The sequence below is a fragment of the Phalangium opilio genome, unplaced genomic scaffold (assembly GCF_054372755.1).
Source record: "Phalangium opilio isolate 3A_F unplaced genomic scaffold, DU_Popi_V2 ptg000232l_1, whole genome shotgun sequence".
In the NCBI taxonomy this organism is placed as follows: domain Eukaryota; kingdom Metazoa; phylum Arthropoda; class Arachnida; order Opiliones; family Phalangiidae; genus Phalangium; species Phalangium opilio.
The window spans coordinates 197,508-219,351 of NW_028324223.1; the positions used below are offsets into that span (position 1 = coordinate 197,508).

General features: G+C 34.4%; 1 long non-coding RNA gene across 1 annotated transcript; it reads right to left on the bottom strand.

Moving 5' to 3' along the window:
• Nucleotides 1-548: 548 nt before the first annotated feature.
• LOC149612652 (uncharacterized) lies at nucleotides 549-20,958 on the bottom strand. The gene is made up of 2 exons (XR_016376368.1): nucleotides 20,738-20,958; nucleotides 549-642 (listed from the first exon to the last, which is right to left on the bottom strand). It is a non-coding gene; the product is annotated as an uncharacterized LOC149612652 (long non-coding RNA).
• Nucleotides 20,959-21,844: the final 886 nt, after the last annotated feature.

The window sequence follows — 21,844 nt, forward strand, 5'->3', positions numbered from 1 at the left end:
ATGGCTTAGTTTTTTAAAAACACGACTTTTTTATATTTAAATTTAATTTTCACGGTAAAATATTGCAGCGTATTTTCCGACGTTTCTTAACCATTTGTTTTAGATGCATAATAACAAATTTCCGTACGTTTAAGCAGACGACGCTTATAGCTAGCTAGCTAGGTCGGTTATTTTAAAAAAACAATAGCTTCGATAGCTTGGTAATTTTCGGACTCCCGACCAAAGAGAGCCCAACCCGACGACTAAGGCGAGCGACTTTACTGCCCAGTCGAGTTTCGCCCCCAATTTCTTAAAGGGGCGATCGCAGCGCCTCAAATACTACGGTGTCTGTCTTATATGTGGGGTGAAAGAATTTTGCAGTCAAAAACCATCTCTTCCCAAGATTCCAAGACTTTCGGCGGTAAGAAAAGAGACTGGCTGGAAGAGTTGGTTGGATTTCCTTTAGCTCTAACGTACCTCTAAAGTAGCGGTAGAGTTGAATTTTTGGGGCCAAGACGAACGAGGTCCACGTCCGTCGTAGTGGACTGCTGGACGTACCAACCCCAAAGGATCATACACCTACATTTTTTGCCTTGCATTGCTAGCCTTGCAAATAAGGCTTAAATAGGTTTCATGTGCCGTACGGTTTTCCGTTTACAAATTCTGAAATATAAATTGTTTTTATAAATAAATTTTATTAATATATGCTTTTTATAAATAAATTTCATTAATATTTTTTTATAAATAAATTTTATTAATATATACTTTTTTATAAATAAATTTTATTAATATATACTTTTTTATAAATAAATTTCATTAATATATATTTTTTAATAACTAAATTTCATTAATATATATTTTTTAATAAATAAATTTCATTAATATATATTTTTTATAAATAAATGTCATTAATATATATTTTTTATAAATAAATGTCATTAATATATATTTTTTATAAATAAATGTCATTAATATATATTTTTTATAAATAATAAATGTCATTAATATATATTTTTTATAAATAATAAATGTCATTAATATATATTTTTAAAAAAACAAATGTCATTAATATATACTTTTTATATTAATATATACTTTTTTATCAATAAATTTTATTAATATATACTTTTTTATCAATAAATTTTATTAATATATACTTTTTTATCAATAAATTTTATTAATATATACTTTTTTATCAATAAATTTTATTAATATATACTTTTTATAAATAAATTTCATTAATATATACTTTTTTATAAATAAATTTTAATAATATATACTTTTTATAAATAAATTTCATTAATATAGTTTTTACATAAAGCATGAAATAATAGATTAATTTTCTTTTAAAATCGATTATGTTCCCAATCCCCGGATTCAAATAAAATAATCTAACAATACCAAATAATCGACTAAATCTTAATTCTATAACTAAACTAAAAGATAATTTAACAATTACGTTTTTAAAATTAAAAATTAATTTGTCAGTCAGTCAGTAAAGAATTAAAAATTAATTTAAAAATTATTTCCCAATTTATTTTCTTTATAACCGGCGCTTAATTAATGAGGTAGACACGTCTAAGTAATTATTATTTAATTTTTAAAAAAACGCCCCAAAACCAAAACAGTCTGGGCATCAAATTTGGCAAATCCGAAAACCAGTTTCGGTAAAAGGAGAATCAAAAGTCTAGGGGTTTGATCGGCAAAGTTAATTTAACTTTGATGTGTTTTCTTGAATGACGAAATTCCAAAGATAAATTTCTTTACACGACACGAAAGGGTTAAGTTGTAGAATTTGAAACTTAAAAAAAAAAAAAAAGAACCCCAGGGGGTACGTACGTACGAGTTTTCAGTTTAAAATTAAATTAATGATTTTAAAGTACGTAACCGTGCATTGAGTATTTCCTTATTGTAAAAGGAAAGGAATTTATGTCTACGTTTTTAATTACTTTAAAATAAATACTTCAGATTATGGACTAAATGTCTGGGTTTCAAAAAAAAAAAAAATATTGAAAATTCTCTAATATATTTTTAGATATTTTTTTATACCCCGTTAAATATTTCAATTTACGCTTGATTAAAGACCGTTTAAATATTTAATTTATTATTAGATTATTAAAAAGCGAAGCTAATCGAATTAAAGTTCACTCTCTCTTTCTTTCTGTCTTACGAAAGTTATTTTAATAATTAAAATTGTTAATGAATTGAAAAAATTATATAGTAAAAATATTAAATTAATGGTGTAAGCTGGTACTGTAAAATTCCATCAATAAAAAGTCTCAACCCAAATTTTCATTCATAAAAGAAATGGTTCCTTTTTCTTTTAGTTCACCAGTTATTTCATTAATAATTATTCTATAATGAACAAGTTTTGAGAGTTGCTAAGGGTATGGATGTACCATTGTGGTTTTCAGAGGAAGAACAAATGTTTGAAACGCAATAACTCTGGTTTAATACTAGATTTTTGGAAAAATTTTCAGGATGTGATAGCCCCAATTGTCCTCTATCTAATGCTATCAAGAACTTTGTCCTACAAGTATTAGAAGTCGAGTAATTAAGATTTGAATAAAGACATATTTTGGGTCACCAGAACTCTGGCGATTTGAAGGTTAATTAAGAACGCTTTTAGGATATGATAGTCCTAATTATCCTCTATCTAACGGTACCAATAAATTGTCCCTACATCAATTAGACCTCGAGTTATTAAGCTTTGAATCAAGACAAACTTTCAGACATTAAAACTAGAGATATTAACGGTTTTAAAACAGACGTCAGAACTCTGGCAATTTGAACGCGAATCGCAAACGCTTATAGGTTGTGATAGCCCTAATTGTCCTCTATCCAACGATACCAAGAACTTGGTCCTACATCAACCAGACCTCGAGTTATTAAGCTTAGAATCAAGACAAACTTTCAGACATTAAAACTCGACATATTAACGGTTTTAAGACAGACGTCAGAACTCTGGCAATTTTAACGCAAACGGCAAACGCTTATAGAATATGATAGTCCTAATTGTCCTCTATCCAACAAGGTCCTAAATCAACTAGACCTCGAGTTATTAAGCTTTGAATCAAGACAAACTTTCAGACGTCAGGCACAACTCAAAATATAAAGATTTAACTTTTACCGTGTTCCCCATAAATTGGTACCGCCAACAAAACCCTTATAACCAAACCAACCGATTAAAATCTCTTAAAAGCAACTTAACTTAAAAAAAATGCAACTCGAACTATCCTATATCAGAGGTCAAAAAGGTTAAATAATTTGACACGTTCAAAAGCTTACACAGCGCGAACCTTTCTTTCATTTTTAGCTAACAAAAAGTCATGTAGCGACAAAACGAGAGCTTAACAACTTGAAAACGCTGCATGAATACATGTTTAATTATAAACAGGATCCAAAAGATCTTAGAAACCCCTCCGAAAGAAAAATTGAAAACCAAGAAAGAAAAAGAATTCAATTTATAACTGAAACTCAAAAGAAGGCTTTCAACAAGTTTCAAAAAAAAAAAAAAATTCTTCTTTTTGTGTGTTAAAAAATTAAATAGCCATGTTCAAAAAACGTTACACCGAGGATAATTTACGATAATATAAGTTTCCTTTTAATTGGATAATAAATTTTAAAAAATTGTGAAGAAACAATTTAGTTTAAAAAAGAAAAATTATTTTTTTTTAGAATAAAAATAGTATATATTGTAGGGCCTTTGTTTTCAGTGCAAACTAAGCTTGGTTTGTGTGGTGCGATTGCAAGAAAGATCTATTATAGATTGTGTGCAAATACTTGTAAGTGTTGCCAGTCTTTTGTGACGTGTGCAATTGCAATTCAACCGCAATCTGCTACAACAACAGACTGAATTAAGTTTGTAGAATAGAATTGTGTAATTTGATTCAGTAATTAGAACCTGAATGAATGCAAGAGATGCAAATATAATAACAAAAAACTGGCAACACTGTCCATGAAGCGCATGCGCAGTTAAGTAAAGAAACGGAGGAATTAATTTCTCTAGCTTTTAGTACATTTATCTATACTTCATTATCCCTTGAAAAAATAAGAGAAAAACGAAGTCTTTTAGTTAAAATTCATTTTGTTCTAAACTAAAATAGTTTTGTAAAGTTTTGTGTTGTGTAACAAAGCTTTTCTTGTTTTAAATCGTTGTTGTTGTTCACTTTCTTATCTTGTAGGAAGCAGACTGCGTACAGTCCAGTCCTGTCCGTGTTCGGTCAAGCGTCCAAGACTTTTAACACTCAAGCGCAATTTGCAATGAAGGTAAAGGCTATACTAAGTACTCTGTACTATGTGTGATCCGGTATTTTATAATTATATTTAAAAAGCATTCAGTGTTGGTTGGGTAAGTGCAGGTCTTAGACAAAAAGGCCTAGAAAATTAATTTTGTCTCTTATAAAAGAGTGTAATATTAATAACTGGAAGTAGAATGAACAAGAATAAATAATTTTAAAATTAAATTTGAGAATTTGAGTGGAATAAACAGGAATAAATCATTTTAATATTAAATTTAAGAAGAATAAATACTAATAAATATTTTTCAAATTAAATTTAGGAAGAATAAATGGGAATAAATAATTTTAAAATTAAATTTAAGAAGAATAAACAGGAATAAATAATTTTAAAATTAATTTTAAGAAGAATAAATGGGAATAAATAATTTTAAAATTAATTTTAAGAAGAATAAATGGGAATAAATAATTTTAAAATTAATTTTAAGAAGAATAAATGGGAATAAATAATTTTAAAATTAATTTTAAGAAGAATAAATGGGAATAAATAATTTTAAAATTAATTTTAAGAAGAATAAACGGGATTAAATAATTTTAAAATTTAATTTAAGCAGAATAAACGGGATTAAATAATTTTAAAATTTAATTTAAGCAGAATAAACGGGATTAAATAATTTTAAAATTTAATTTAAGCAGAATAAACGGGATTAAATAATTTTAAAATTTAATTTAAGCAGAATAAACGGGATTAAATAATTTTAAAATTTAATTTAAGCAGAATAAACGGGATTAAATAATTTTAAAATTTAATTTAAGAGGAATAAACGGGATCAAATAATTTAAAATTTAATTTAAGAGGAATTAACGGGATTAAATAATTTAAAATTAAATTTAAGTAGAATAAACGGGATTAAATGAAATATATATAGTCTATCATTGTTGAGTTGGGTTCAGTTCAGATTTACTCTTTGAACCACGAGAAAGAAAACGCACAGAAATATTTCCAAGTAAATCCAAAATCCCTCTAAAGAAACTAAATTCCGGCAATAAATAAATCCGTCAATGTTGGATTGAATCACGTACTGATATTTGAGCAAGTAATTTAAGTTTAGCGGGAATCTAGAAAATCGAAAATGCGCCAATTTCACGAAATCTCACGAAAAATTAAGCTTAGCGAATCGTTTTTTTTTACGATAGCCCGCAATTTCATTTTATTGTCGCCATAAATATAAAATTAATTCCTTCTGGGTCTAATTGGTTCCATGTGACGTCACGTGGGGCACCCACCAAAATAAAAAGTGAAATTTTTCCACCTCAAAATTTTTTTTCAAATAAAAAAATTGAAGTTCACTGGAGCGTTGAAATTTTTTCAAAAATTTAATTTAGTTGAGTTTTTCATGACAGATGAGTGGTAAAAATTTGGGGGGACTTTTAGGTATTATATCAAATTTTAATTTTCATATAATATATTACGTTGTACTGTACCATAAGTTTATAAGTGATATGTTATTTTTCATAAGTTTATTTAATTAATCTCTGGTCATGACAAACTGAAAGGCTTGTAATCAATTTGAAGTGAGTGAGTGAGTGAGGTAGGTCATAGATTCGAGAGGAGGTAAAGCGAGGGAGGCCTGGTTGGTGAGTAAGGTGGCGCTGCTGTCAAATTTGGGCTTAGTAATGCGGACTAAATAGGAGTGCCTAGATGGAATGGAAGTCCTAGCTGCAAAATTAATTAACCACCTGCACCGAGTGTACTTAGGACTTCAATTGACTCGCTCCCCCTCGTTCTCCTGATCTCGAACTAGTTATCTCGAGCTGCTCTAAGTCTCTCAGTAGCATTACGACAAAGTATAGGTAGTACATATCATACTTATGGAACTTATAAACTTATGATCTTACATATATTTTTGTCATACTTATGGATGTAACATATTGTACCACGTGGTTCCATGCGATAACATAAATGACATAACAACTGCAAGTGCCATGCTCAATGAAACCACATGTGTTTTTTAGGATAAAATTCTATATGGTGACGTAATTTTTAAAATCAATGAAGCAGTCAGTGAATTAAATCTATTAATGTTCCCTATCAATGAAAATTAAATGCGAACACGACCTTAACTTTTCTTCATAGCGATGGCACGTTTAAGATAAGAATATATATAAAAAAAATCGTTCAAATGTCTCTCGCGGTTTTTCTTTGAGGTAAGTAAGTTAAGGTTTCTAGGGGGTGCCAACCAAAAACGAAAATACTGTAATAAAATTATATACATATATATATATCTATAAGGAGGGGCCCCAAATTATTGCCATATATATTTATATACTTAAAAGGGAGCTCCTATAAACGCCACTCGAATTCTAAATAGATCTCGTAAAATTGAATTTTATTTTATTTTAATACCAAAAACTTATATTTAAAATTAAATTAAGATATCTATGACTTTAGAACAACAAGGACTACTTTGATGCAGAGGGACTTGTAACTTTGAAGCCCATAAGTCTGCACCAGGCTTCCCTCGCTTTACCTCCTCGAATCTATGACCTACCTACCTCATTCACTCATTCACTTCAAAATTACAAGCCTTTCAGTTTCTAAGTTACCAGAGATTAATTAAACAAACTTATGGAAGGAACTTATCACTTATAAACTTATGATAGAGCTAATAGATTACCACAGAACTTTGATTTCCCCGGGACATACGCCTTTAATTTACAACTTACCAAAGTTAAAATTCTCAGACACATTTCTAAAAAAAAAAAAAATTTAAAAAAAAAACCAAATTTAATTCAAGAATATAAAATTTTATATAAAACCGGGAAATCAAAGCGTGACCCCAATGACCCTGCAACATAAACCGGATATTCGATGGCGCACGCCGATAAAACCCCTTTTCAAAAATGTCTCCGTTTGTCTAACACTTCCCAAAAACCACCTACTACTAGTAACATAAGTTTATAAGTGATATGTCACATCCATAAGTATGATATGCACTACCTATACGATTCGTAATGCTACTGCTAGAGACTTATGCTATGTTCACACTTGCAGGGGAACCGGTTGAAAACTCGTCTGCCCAAACAGTTTTGAAACGCTCTTTAATGGTAGTTCGGAGCGATTTCAACTGCCTCGGTTCACACTCTAAGACGATTCTGTTAGTGCTGTCTGCTTATCATTTCGTTGGTGTTGTCTGCTAAGGCCGGAGAAAATACACTTAATACTAGTCTCATCCCAGGTGAAATATCCCTGAAAACTACAAACTAGCTTCCAAAGCCGCTTTAAGTTGGTTCGCGAAGAAACTTCAAGAAACCGCGTTTGTAATTAGCTTCTCGAGTATCAGTTTTGTTCACACCTAACTTTGGAAGCGATTTGAGTCGCTTCGAACCGGTTTCCCATGTAAGTGTGAACGTGGCTTTACAGCAGCTCGAGATAACTAGTTCGAGATCAGGAGAACGAGGGGGGAGCGAGTCAATTGAAGTCCTAAGTACACTCGGTGGTGGTTAATTAATTTTGCAGCTAGGACCTATTCCATCTAGGCACTCCTATTTAGTCCGCATTACTAAGCCCCCTTTGACAGCAGCGCCCCCTCACGCACCAGGCCCCTCCCTCGCTTTACCTCCTCGAATCTATGACCTACCTCACTCACTCACTCACTTCAAAATTACAAGCCTTTCAGTTTCTAAGTTACCAGAGATTAATTAAACAAACTTATGAAAGGAACATACATATCTTATGGTAACAGTTTTGAGTGGGTCAAGTCAGGACTTTCACCTGATACTATCCGACCTCTCGCTTGTGTTGTAGCAGTTTAAAAAAAAGAGTGACAGTTTCGAAGGATAAGTTTAGATATGTCAGATTTCTTGTTTTTTTCCTTACGTAAGTCGGTCGGTCCAAGTTCAAAGCTTGTCGGTGCTCGATGGTGGGGGCCATGAAAATTTTAGGCTTAACGTTAAGCCTAACTGTGAAAAGGGTCCACACCACACCACATTCCGATAAGGATTAACTAGGTGGTAATATTATTTTTTTTTTCACTGCACGGATTCAAGATTAAACGCCAATTTTATCAAAATTTTAAAATTCATGATATCAAGGTCAAAGAACTGTTTACTTAGCATTTTAATTTTATCTTTAGTTGTGAAAATTCTGAACATCATGGGTAACAATCCTGTATAAGTATGATAGACCAGGGATAGATTAAATTTTAGAAGTAGGAATGGAGAACGGGGTTAGTAGTTACTTCAGTATAGAGCCCCTCCCTCCCTCCAACACGTAACGAAAAGTTCAAATTATCTTATTGGCTGCTCACTTAAACCCTACGTTTTGATGACGTCGCTGACGGAGACGGCGAAAAATTAAATACGTAATTTCTTTTTACCTCTGTCGCTATGACCCTCCCGCCTCTTCTTTCATACCCCCCCCCCCGTCCCGTGGAAGGGGGTCCGGGACTTTGACGCGCGCAACCAGATATTACTCTGTTCTCTATTCCTACTTCTAAAATTAAATCTATCCCTGCTGGTTCAACGGTTCTTCTGAATTTCTCTGACCCATGATAGGCCCAACGCCACGATATAGCGTGTTGTAATCCCTGGCTAAATTCGATTGGGTATAATTGTTTCGAGCTAGCTCCCTTCCAAATAATCTAATTACTCAGGGGGATGGGGGAACCATGGCGCCGCGGCTCTAGTGAGAGGAAATGATTAGTCCTTGATTAATTAGCTACCCGGGACTTAACGAGGCAATCGGAAACCAATAACTGCATGCCTTCCCCTACCTCAGTACCTCAAGTTGCAATTACCATCCCCATTCCCAAAACCCTGAGCACTGTATCTACATTTTTACAATTTAATATTTTATTATTTATTTCTAAATTTCCCCATCTATAATGAATAATTAAATAAATAAATAATAAAATTAATACAGACATATTTAGAAAATATATAAGCCCGCTCCGCTTTTCCAGTTTGAGGCAAAATTCAAATAATCCAACACTCACGTCATGCGCCCTCATAGATATTTAATCCAATCAAAACACTTCAACCTAATCCTGGCCTAAAAATTACAGGTCAAGGGTTATACCATAAGTGGATCATATTACAGCTCCCTATTCTGAGAGAGCGGTAGCTCTCTTAGATAAGACTTCATACTGCTCTTAATGTATAAGGAGGGTTTTTTGTTTGGATGTAGTTTTTTTTGTATTGCATTAACTGTTTTGAAAAAATTCCACAGAACTACAATTCCGGCCCTCAATATGTGGTTAAAATTTCAAAGAGATCCATTAATTAGTTAATTTTATAAAAAATAAAGTTGCTAAGGGTGGTTTTCATTTCCATAAAATTAATCACACCTTTTGATGCAAAACAGAAATTTTTCCCATAGAAATAACATGGGAAATTTTTTGAAAAAAACAAATCGGTTATTCGTGATTTAGGAAAACTATACGTTGGTTAGTTTTGGGAACGGTCTTAAATTAAACTTTAAACTATAATCTAGGATCATTTTTCTTGTTATTAAGAAAAATTATTTTAAGTATGTTTAACTTTAATTTTAAAAACTACCCCAATCTGCGATATTTTAGCATTTATACACTGTTTTATTAGGAAATATCAGCGAGACCAATGTTGGCCTTTTTTAACGTATAGTTGCCTCATAATAATCCGATTGTTTCTTCTTAATGCCTTTTGGTTGGAATGGCCTATCGATAGTGAGATAAGACGGCTTTAATATTGCTGCAGTGACGTTGACGCGGCCGCTACAGCGACGCCTTCAAAACACTCGGGGTCTAAATTGTCGCGGATATAGTCAAATTCAGACTAGCTTAATGAACATTTTAATTTTCCCTGCTAATTATTCTGGATTACCAATAAACGATAATTAAACTAGACTCCCAATTAAAGATAAATAAGCTAGATTACGAATTTAAGTAATTAAAGTAGTTTACCAATTAAACGTTCTTAAAATAAATTATCAATTACAGGTAATTAAACTAGACTACCAATTAGAGGTTATTAAACTAGATTACGAATTAAGGGTTACTAATTAAATTACCAATTAAGGGTAATTAAACTAGATTTCCGACGACTGGTAATTAAACCAGATTACCGACGACTGGTAATTAAACCAGATTACCGACGACTGGTAATTAAACCAGATTACCGACGACTGGTAATTAAACCAGATTACCGACGACTGGTAATTAAACCAGATTACCGACGACTGGTAATTAAACCAGATTACCGACGACTGGTAATTAAACCAGATTACCGACGACTGGTAATTAAACCAGATTACCGACGACTGGTAATTAAACCAGATTACCGACGACTGGTAATTAAACCAGATTACCGACGACTGGTAATTAAACCAGATTACCGACGACTGGTAATTAAACCAGATTACCGACGACTGGTAATTAAACCAGATTACCGACGACTGGTAATTAAACCAGATTACCGACGACTGGTAATTAAACCAGATTACCGACGACTGGTAATTAAACCAGATTACCGACGACTGGTAATTAAACCAGATTACCGACGACTGGTAATTAAACCAGATTACCGACGACTGGTAATTAAACCAGATTACCGACGATTGGTAATTAAGCCAGATTACCGACGATTGGTAATTAAGCCAGATTACCGACGACTGGTAATTAAGCCAGATTACCGACGATTGGTAATTAAGCCAGATTACCGACGGCTGGTAATTAAGCTAGATTACCGACGACCGGTAATTAAGCCAGATTACCGACGACCGGAAATTAAGCCAGATTACCGACGACCGGTAATTAAGCTAGATTACCGACGACCGGAAATTAAGCTAGATTACCGACGACCGGTAATTAAGCTAGATTACCGACGACCGGTAATTAAGCTAGATTACCGACGACCGGTAATTAAGCTAGATTACCGACGACCGGTAATTAAGCTAGATTACCGACGACCGGTAATTAAGCTAGATTACCGACGACCGGTAATTAAGCTAGATTACCGACGACCGGTAATTAAGCTAGATTACCGACGACCGGTAATTAAGCTAGATTACCGACGACCGGTAATTAAGCTAGATTACCGACGACCGGTAATTAAGCTAGATTACCGACGACCGGTAATTAGGCTAGATTACCGACGACCGGTAATTAAGCTAGATTACCGACGACCGGTAATTAAGCTAGATTACCGACGACCGGTAATTAAGCTAGATTACCGACGACCGGTAATTAAGCTAGATTACCGACGACCGGTAATTAAGCTAGATTACCGACGACCGGTAATTAAGCTAGATTACCGACGACCGGTAATTAAGCTATATTACCGACGACCGGTAATTAAGCTAGATTATCGACGACCGGTAATTAAGCTAGATTACCGACGACCGGTAATTAAGCTAGATTACCGACGACCGGTAATTAAGCTAGATTACCGACGACCGGTAATTAAGCTAGATTACCGACGGCCGGTAATTAAGCTAGATTACCGACGGCCGGTAATTAAGCTAGATTACCGACGGCCGGTAATTAAGCTAGATTACCGACGACCGGTAATTAAACCAGATTACCGACGACCGGTAATTAAACCAGATTACCGACGACCGGTAATTAAACCAGATTACCGACGACTGGTAATTAAACCAGATTACCGACGACTGGTAATTAAACCAGATTACCGACGACTGGTAATTAAACCAGATTACCGACGACTGGTAATTAAACCAGATTACCGACGACTGGTAATTAAACCAGATTACCGACGACTGGTAATTAAACCAGATTACCGACGACTGGTAATTAAGCTAGATTACCGACGGCCGGTAATTAAGCTAGATTACCGACGACCGGTAATTAAGCTAGATTACCGACGACTGGTAATTAAGCTAGATTAGCGAAGACTGGTAATAAAGCTAGATTACCGACGACTGGTAATAAAGCTAGATTACCGACGACTGGTAATAAAGCTAGATTACCGACGACTGGTAATAAAGCTAGATTACCGACGACTGGTAATAAAGCTAGATTACGGACGACTGGTAATAAAGCTAGATTACCGACGACTGGTAATTAAGCTAGATTACCGACGACTGGTAATTAAGCTAGATTACCGACGACTGGTAATTAAGCTAGATTACCGACGACTGGTAATTAAGCTAGATTACCGACGACTGGTAATTAAGCTAGATTACCGACGACTGGTAATTAAGCTAGATTACCGACGACTGGTAATTAAGCTAGATTACCGACGACTGGTAATTAAGCTAGATTACCGACGACTGGTAATTAAGCTAGATTACCGACGACTGGTAATTAAGCTTTATTACCGACGATTGCTAATTAAGCTACATTACCGACGATTGTTAATTAAGCTAGATTACCGACGATTGCTAATTAAGCTAGATTACCGACGATTGCTAATTAAGCTAGGTTACCGACGATTGCTAATTAAGCTAGATTACCGATGGACGCGCAACGCCCTAGGACTTTTTCTCTCCTATATTTTCTAAACAATTTTAATTAATATGAAGACTGAAGTGACAGATATTAATAAAAACTGTCATTGTAGACAAAGACTGGAAAGTGTAAAAGATAAGGTTTGAAAATGAACTGCCTGAAGTAACAGATATTAAAATTTTCACTTTTGAAGACATCATTATAAAACATCAATTATTTTAAAAAATTCTTATCTTACTTTTTTTCACCAAAATTTCATTTTCCCAAAATATTTTTCAGCAATATTTACCCAAGTATTTTGTCCTCAATAGTAGTTGTCACCTAGAAGGGTTTAAGGGATACTAGCTTGGTACTGGTTTTACTTTCAACTAACATTTGATTCTAGGAGATTCAAATGCTTGGATATCTGAAAAGATTTCTCTTGAAGAGTTTAAATTTTTATATTTTAAAATTGAAAATATTGCAAAGCGGAAAATAATATAGGACTTTTCATTGTGATTTAGTTATTAGTGTCGAAAAGATCTGTAGATTGATCTAGATCTTTGAGAGCAACACAGCACGTTAATATTTAATACTTTGAAAGCTTTACAATTTAAGAATACGTTTTGTAAAGTTTTAATTTTATAAGCTCTCAACGATTTTCTCTCGTTATAGGGTCGAATTTTCTACCTAATTTTAAATTTTTGATAAAAAATAAAATGTAAAGCCGTAGTATTTTTAAAATAACGCGCATGTTCCTTTTTAAAATACTTTCCCGAAGTAATTTTGGTGAAAAAAAGTAAGATAAGAATTTTTTAAAATAATTGATGTTTTATAATGATGTCTTCAAAAGTGAAAATTTTAATATCTGTTACTTCAGGCAGTTCATTTTCAAACCTTATCTTTTACACTTTCCAGTCTTTGTCTACAATGACAGTTTTTATTAATAAGTACTGGACGTAGGTTATGCTTTTGTAAACAGCGTTTTCTTCCAAGACATCCAAGCCTGCCATCTATAGCTCAGTCTTACAATTATAGTTTGCCCATTAACCCGGATCTGGAGTTTCTTTAGACTACGGAAGTTCCGGTTGATGGTAGCCTAATGGCTGTCAGACCGCCGTCAGTGTTGTGATTAGAGTGAAGCTTGTTATCGCGCTATAATTTTGATTTTGAATGGCTTATGTTTCTTTGCTAATTAGGAAAAACGTCTAGCATCAATGTAACTAATTACAATCGTCGCATGCCCAAATGAAAGACACATCTGAACACAATTTATATGTGATATTAAAATCACATAACCCTAAGCGACTAAAACGTTTTGTAAAACTGAAAAATATTGACCAGCATCTTTCGCAAACGGAAAACGTTAAAGCATTGAAAAAATTTGTCAGACTTAAAAAAGGAAAACAAATTTCTATGTCGACGCACATAACCTATAATTCGTAATAAATCGGTCCAACTATCCCTATAAATCGGTGGAAACTCAGTGCTGTATTGGGGATGCATTAAAAATGTTCTAGCATGATGAATTTTATTTTGAACATTTGAATTCATATTAATTTCCTTTTCAACACAAGCGTTTAGAAATTGAGCGAAATATCTATAGACCGCCAATTATTTTTTAAAATCGTAAAAACAAAGTGGACTTCTAGTATTATATTTTCAACGCAACACTATGTATGGAACAACTTGTTTCCTTCCGCGCTCTTCTCTCCAAACCTTTTCTCGTTGGCTACTACGTACTTCCGTTTTCTTGGCCCGCTTTTTAAAAATTTCTTTCGCGCCAAAATCATTCCTCTGGTTTAGTTCACAAATTCGCCGCTGCGTTTCGCATATACCCTCTTCCCTTTAGCGCTGGGAGACAATGCTGATGCACAGCGATGTTATATCGTCCAGTACTTCTAGGGAGCTGTAATATGATCTACTTCTGGTTATACGTATCATATCTAGCTGTCTTTCAAATCTGACAACAAGTTTATTTTAAAATCGTAATAGACTATTGCATAAATTACTTGCAGATATGTTCCTTCCATAAGTTTGTTCTATTAATATCTGGTCATGACAAACTGAAACTAGTCTGAAAGGCTTGTAATTTTGAAGTGAGTGAGTGAGTGAGTGAGGTAGGCCATAGATTCGAGGAGGTAAAGCGAGGGAGGCCTGGTGAGTGAGTGAGGTGCTGCTGTCTCAAAGGGGGCTTAGTAATGCAGACTAAATAGGAGTGCCTAGATGGAATAGGTCCTATAGCTGCAAAATTAATTAACCACCACCGAGTGTACTTAGGACTTCAATTGAATTCTCGCTCCCCCTCGTTCTCCTTCTCGAACTAGTTATCTCGAGCTGCTGTAAGTCTCTCAGTAGCATTACGAACTTGTATACTTATCACTTATAAACTTATGGAAGGTTTAAATTTAAATTTAAATAAAATCGATCGTGTTTTTAAAATTAAGGGACCACCATGAATGATTTTAACCTCAATATTTCACCCTTTATTAGAGAGGTACCAGAAAATAACGATATCCTTATAACTAGAACCGTTACAACAAAAAAATCAAGTCAAAAAACGCGTCTTGCACTATTTTCTCTCGACGCTAACGAGACCGTCTGTCAACAAACACGTCATCTTAACTAAAGTCATCCAAAAATAAAGATACAATGGCGCGCGGTGGGTCTAGCTAGTCTCGAGGTCTCATTTCGCGCCCAAAAGATTTTTACCTCTCCGTGTGACGTAGTCCAGGAGAGGTTCTGTAACGGCCGTGTCTGTGTGTGTGTCTGTGTGTGTGTGTGTCTGTGTGTCTGTGTGTCTGTGTGTCTGTCCGTTGTTACACCCACGTGACCGCGTTCGCAGTTTGCGTATCGGAGCAAACGTGTTCCCAATTTCCGGACCGCATTGACAGGTCACAGAAATTTAGAAAATTGTATTTCTCTCCGCTGGCTACTCTATATTTGAGTTCTCACACCACCATGTTTGGCCTTCGTCCATCCCACATGGACACCAGTCTGTACATACTGGCTTCTAATCACCACCATCTTCTGGTCTTCGTCCATTCCAATTGGACACCAGTCTGTACATATTGGCTTCTAATCACCACCATCTTCTGGTCTTGTCCATTCCACTTGGACACCAGTCTGTACATACTGGCTTCTAATCACCACCATCTTCTGGTCTTTGTCCATCCCACTTGGACACCAGTCTGTACATACTGGCTCCTAAATACCACCATCCACTGGTCTTCCGTCTACTCCACATAGACACCAATCTGTATCATTGGCTTCCAACAACACCATCCACTGGTCTTCCGTCTATTCCACATAGACACCAATCTGTATCATTGGCTTCTACTCCATTATCATCGTTTGGTCTTAGGATATACGCGGCGATCAGCTAGGGTTACGAGAAACGTCTAGCCTCCCTAAGGTGGGATCGCCACCAAAGGTTTTCGCAATTGCGCTTTTTCCTTACTATTATAATGGAAACGAATCGTATATACACCCCAAAATTTGAAGAAAGTGGGCAAGAGGGGTACCCTTCACTTTAAACGTCAATATTAGCAAAGTTGAGATGATAATAGGTATAACTTTATTTTAAACGATTTAACTATTATTAATGTTAATTATTGAAGATCAAAATAATTTAAAATAATTATATTTATTTAAATATTAAAGATAAACCTCTCGTGCAAAGAGAGAGATTATCATCGCCTCCTATATCTGCCAAGGCCCGTGCATGCGATATATTTCATTCATTGCCTCCTATCTATCAAGGCCCGTGCATTGCGATATATTTTTCAAAACAACAACCAAAATGGGAAGCTCCTCTCAGAAACATAATAATTTCTTTTCTCTGTATATGAAATGAAAATATGGATAATATTGCGCTCCTTCTATAATGGTATCAATCCTTGCCTGTCTATTAATATTTTACGAAGTAGTAATACGTTTTTAGCGAAGTCTAGAGAGGATAAACATAAGCGAGATTGTTTCGGAAAAAAAAAATACTGCTTCCACTAATGGGTTTATACTCCTTGTTACTCTTGTTGTCTGTGTGTGTCCGTCCATTGTTACACTAGTGCGTCGCGTTAGCAGTTAGCCTTGTGTTGATGTGTTAAGAAATCATACAGAACCTTAATATTCCCTTTTTCCATAATACAAAGTGAATATGTGGAAGTATTTTTCGTAATTATGATGCATTTAGTACTTTTGTAGCTTTAAAGCTCTGTTTCATTTTGATATTCCAAAGATTTTTTTTTATATTGTTATTTGAAATGGCTGTTTATATATTGCTTAAGCTATACTACATCTGTATATAGAATAATCCTTGGTTCAGTGATTTCGTGAAGAAAACTAAGACCTAGACTCCGGCGCGTATAACAAGTATTGTCCGCAATAGGCTTAGTGAAACAAAGAGTAAATAATTGAGGCCTGAGGTGAAGTAAACTCTTGGCTTTGATTTTCGTGTCTGGAATGAACAGACATCAACGGTTCAGAGTGAGCCGAAAGTTAAATACACTCTTAAGTAATAATTATAAGGTTAGTAAAATGGCTAATGGTAAACGGGTAGTAACTACAGACTTATTATTCTCTTTATGGTGCGCATGGACTATTAGTGCGTCTAGCTACAATTTAGCTTTGGTGTTATTTAACGTTAACATTCATGTTGGCAAACTAAGAATATTGTTGCGGTGAGACGAGACGATAGTGTTTACACTGCAAACCAGTTGCGAATGTAGCTTTCAGAATATAGGGTAAACAGCTGAAGCGTAGACTTCATTTCCTGTTCTTTTCCCCATTGACTGATTTCCATGTGTCCAAGATTTATCCTTATTGGATGTAAAATGTCGTCTGCTTTACTGTACATTCGCTATGTTTGGAATACTGCTTCAATATTTCGTAAATTTTTACTTCAAAAAAGTGAAATAATTCCATATCTAGGTAAATACGTTTGTAGTAGTAGACCTCTTGACACGGAGAGGTAATATTTTGGTTTTCCCAACTTGTTTTTTTTTTAGTTTTTTTTTATTTCCCGCCAAAAATGTTCCTTTTGAAGAAGGCGCGCGCGGGCTGTGATTTTGAGTGAAGGCTCAGAAGAAGAAACCTCGTGCTTATTTCCCGCATTTTTCTTTCTTTTATTATTATTATTATTATAACGAGGAGACATTTATTTTGGCGGGAATGAATCAGTATTCATTATCAATTACGTATGACTTTTAACGTCATGAAATACCACACAAGATGGTTTCCCAAATTCATAAAAATAAGTTGTTTTTTAAATACTAAAAATTATTTTAAAAATTTAATGTTTTTAGTATTGATAGGAATACATATAGAAGTAATAGGAATTATTTTGTAAAAAGTTAAACCCATTTTCACTGTCAATGTATCTAGGCGGGAGTTATGGGTGGAGCTTAACCTTACGTACGCCTATGGAGGAACTCGCGTTGCTACCAACCCAACCAATGAAAAAATCACAGTTTGAAAGATGCCCTCAGAATTATGAGGCACGTGACAGTTCTCAAGCCCCTCCCCCATAAAAAACCGGCTTTCATAGGAATTAAACAATGATTCCCGTTAACTTTATGCTTTCCTGTTATTGACTATAGAAAACTTCAACTAAATTAAGAAATACGGTATTTAAAACAGCTTATGAGTTTAAGGTTACTTAACATTCTTGAAAATCCCAGCTTTTTTAATGGAAAATTGTATATAAAATCGGTGCATTTTAAGCTTGCAATATTTTTCTCTAGTCTAGTCTGGCTGGCCCGGACCCGGCCGGGAATGGTCCCGGGAATCAGGGCTCTATTTTTCATTTTTAAGACTTGGAGTAAAGCAGTAACAAAACGGTAGAAAAAGCTAATTTTAAATACGATAAATTTAACCTAATCCCTGCCTTTAATCTCTAGTAAATTCTTAGCGTGAAAAAGGCCTTAACTTTCAGCTCTAGGGGCTAACGATAAAAGAAGGTGTTAAATGACGCGGTTAATCGAAAAAGGCAATTTTTCCTTTCAAAAGCCAGAAACGACAGATTAACTTGAGAGTGATGAAATACGTGGCTATTTAATACTGGACAGTTGAAGTTGACTGTACAAGTATACTTAGCCCCTATTTACTCCCGCGTTTAAAAGTCACTGACAACTTAGTCTGTCCAAGATGTTTCTAGGGATTTAAAAGCGAGGCGATTTTAAAGTTTCATTTTAAATTGGTTATTGTCAACATGATATTATTAATACTCTCTATCTCTCTCAAATATCGGCCCCTGGAAATGCGGCATTCCATATATACACTTTAAAATGGATTAAAATTCCATTATGATTAAAAATAAAAATTTTAATTAAATTTTTTGAAATAAAATCAAAGTAAGACTGTAATAGATTAAAAGGATGTGACGTACTAACTGAGCTAACTGAAATCTCTCTACTGAACCCGCTGTATTTCGTTCAGATTCTGTAACCTTTTTTGTAAACACCAGGGATAGATTTAATTTTAGAAGCAGGAATGAAGTCTAATGGTTAGTATTTACTTCAGTTATTCCGACTCATAGACCACCCAGTATAGATATGCCCCTCCCTCCAACCAACACGTAACGAAAAGTTTAAATTATCTTATTGGCTGCTCGCTTAAACCCTACGTTTTGATGACGTTGCTGACGGAGACGGCGAAAAATTAAATATGTAATTCCTTTTTTACCTCTGTCGCTATGACCCCCGCCTCTTCTTACATACCCCTCCGTCCCGTGGAAGGGGGTCCGGGACTTTGACAGATATTACTCTGTTCTCCATTCCTACTTCTAAATTACATCTATCCCTGGTAATTACAAAAATTTTAATTGAAAAGAAAAAATTTTTTATTTTAATTCCATTTTCGGGTTGGTGTTAGTTATAGGACCTTTTCGTGTACCAAACGTTGTCGAAGCTTATTAATTAATTATTCCGTTGAACAGAGAAGGGCGTTGTTATCTCTAAACGGAAACTTGATCCATTTAGGACCCCCTACCCCTTCCCCCTAACTTTCCAAATAATCACTAACCCGAACGGAACTCATTGTGTGTGGGAAAAATCGTGAAAGCGAATGAAAACTCGGAAAATCAACGCGTGATGGGGTTGGTGACATACCCTTCTGTGTGGCGCAATTTTTGCGCCCCTTTTTTTGCATAAAACGCGCGCTTAGTTGTTAGTAACGATTTTTAAATGTCCGACTAGGCCACCACCTGTCGCCTAGGAAACATGTCACGCGAGAAATAAATGTTTCCCTCCAAAAGTTGTAATTGCGCGCGCCAACTGCTTTGTTTTTAATTTCGTTTATTTGACATAAACATCAAATTGGTTATATTTTAGTATAAAGGCCCATTCAGACTTATGTTGATTTTGTGGCGTCGGTACGTTCATTTCCCTGTTCAGAAGCAGACGACAGAGCAGACGACTTAAAACGAGGGAGGACGCGTCAGTTAAGGCAAGTATGATCGAGTGAGCTATGCAGGAGCTAACAAGGTGGCACCATCTGACGACACTGCCAGTCGAAACTGATTGAAAATTTAAATTTTCAAACTAAACCCCGCCAATTTTTAACGTAGAAGTTGACACGTGTGTCTAATGTAGCCATCAAAGTGACTACACTGATGCGAACGTATGATTTTAGTCTGTAGTCTGAAGAGGCCTTTGATTTATTTTTTAATTTTAAAATTCTAATTTGTTAGCTTTAGTAATTAGCCCCTTTTAAAGGGGGAATTTAAATCTTGTCAACCGTGCAAGTTATTGACACTCTCATAATGAATAGAATAGAATAAAACAGAAGCAACTGGACAATCTCTCAAAAGTTTCTAATTAAAACCGAAACTAACCCAAAATCGGATCAAACATTTCTAATTTCCCTTCCTAAATGTCTCCTATGTCTTTCAAAGATATAATAACTTTTGTGACAGTTTGAATTAATTCTAGAAAATATACAGGGTGTAAATCCATTCCAAAAATAGGTCCTGGGTAATTATAGTTTAAAATTTAAATTGAAGAAACGTTTTCAAAGGCATTGAAATACTACTGAATTCACTCTGTTTCACTCAAATAGCCAGGGATTATGAAAATGGTATTGGAAAATTGGGCTTACCCTTTTCAGTAGGCGGTATGTGTCCCGTTACCGTTATTGTCCCGTGTCTAAAATGCCAAAGGACACGACGACGACGACGAAGCTGTCCTTTCAAGCGTATCAAATGGCAGGAGGCGTTGGAATTGTTGGACACTCGGCAAATCATTCTGAATTTTGGACACGGTTCAAGGAACAATTATAGAACTGCACCCTTTGTTATATCTGAACGTTTTAAATATATAAGAGAAATACCTGCAATTAAATAAAAATAATATAAATTAGATGCGTATTTAATAATATTTAAAATGAAAGTAAGATATTAACTAAAAAAAAACTCCTAAAATATTTAAACGATTTCCTTCCATTTATAATAAAGTTAATTTGAAAGTGTTATTGTTCGAGGTGTCTAGCAATACGTTAACTTATCAAATTTTTACAGGCGTTTTAAGGAGAACCTAAAGGTTTTGTTCGACCCCTCTAATATTAAACAGCAGCTTGCGAGAAATATATAATAATTTGAATAGTTTTAACTTGTAAAGTTTGGAATACATATAAATAATAGGAATAATTGCGTATGGCTCTATGCATATTTAATTTAACATATCTAGGGCGGATTTGGTGGTGGGAGGAGCTAGCTAGACTAATCATCTGTGACGAATTTTACCCTAGCGAATTAATAATCTATCTCACTGCACCTTGCGTGGACTTACGTGCCTAGGAACTGGCCTTTCTACCCGACCAATGACGCCATCAGAATTAAGAGGCGTGACGGTGGGGTAGTAAGTTCTCTAGCCCCTCCCACAAAACCCACCGCATAGAAATTAATATGGGGTCGCAATGATTCCTAGTATCTTTATGTATTCCTGGCTTTAAAACCTATTATAAAACTATGAAGTATGAACCATTGTTAAAACGAATAGGTAGGTCTATTACGTGAAAGTAATTTTTGACTATTTTGCATTGTGTATTTCTTCATTCATTGTTTAATTAATTGCACTTAATTAGGAATAAGTATATTTAATTCCAATTTGAAATAATTTTATATATTTATATTAAAAAAATTTCATAAATTCTCATGCTGTTGTCTATGATTTGAAATCTGATTGTTTTATTTAAATTGCTATTAAA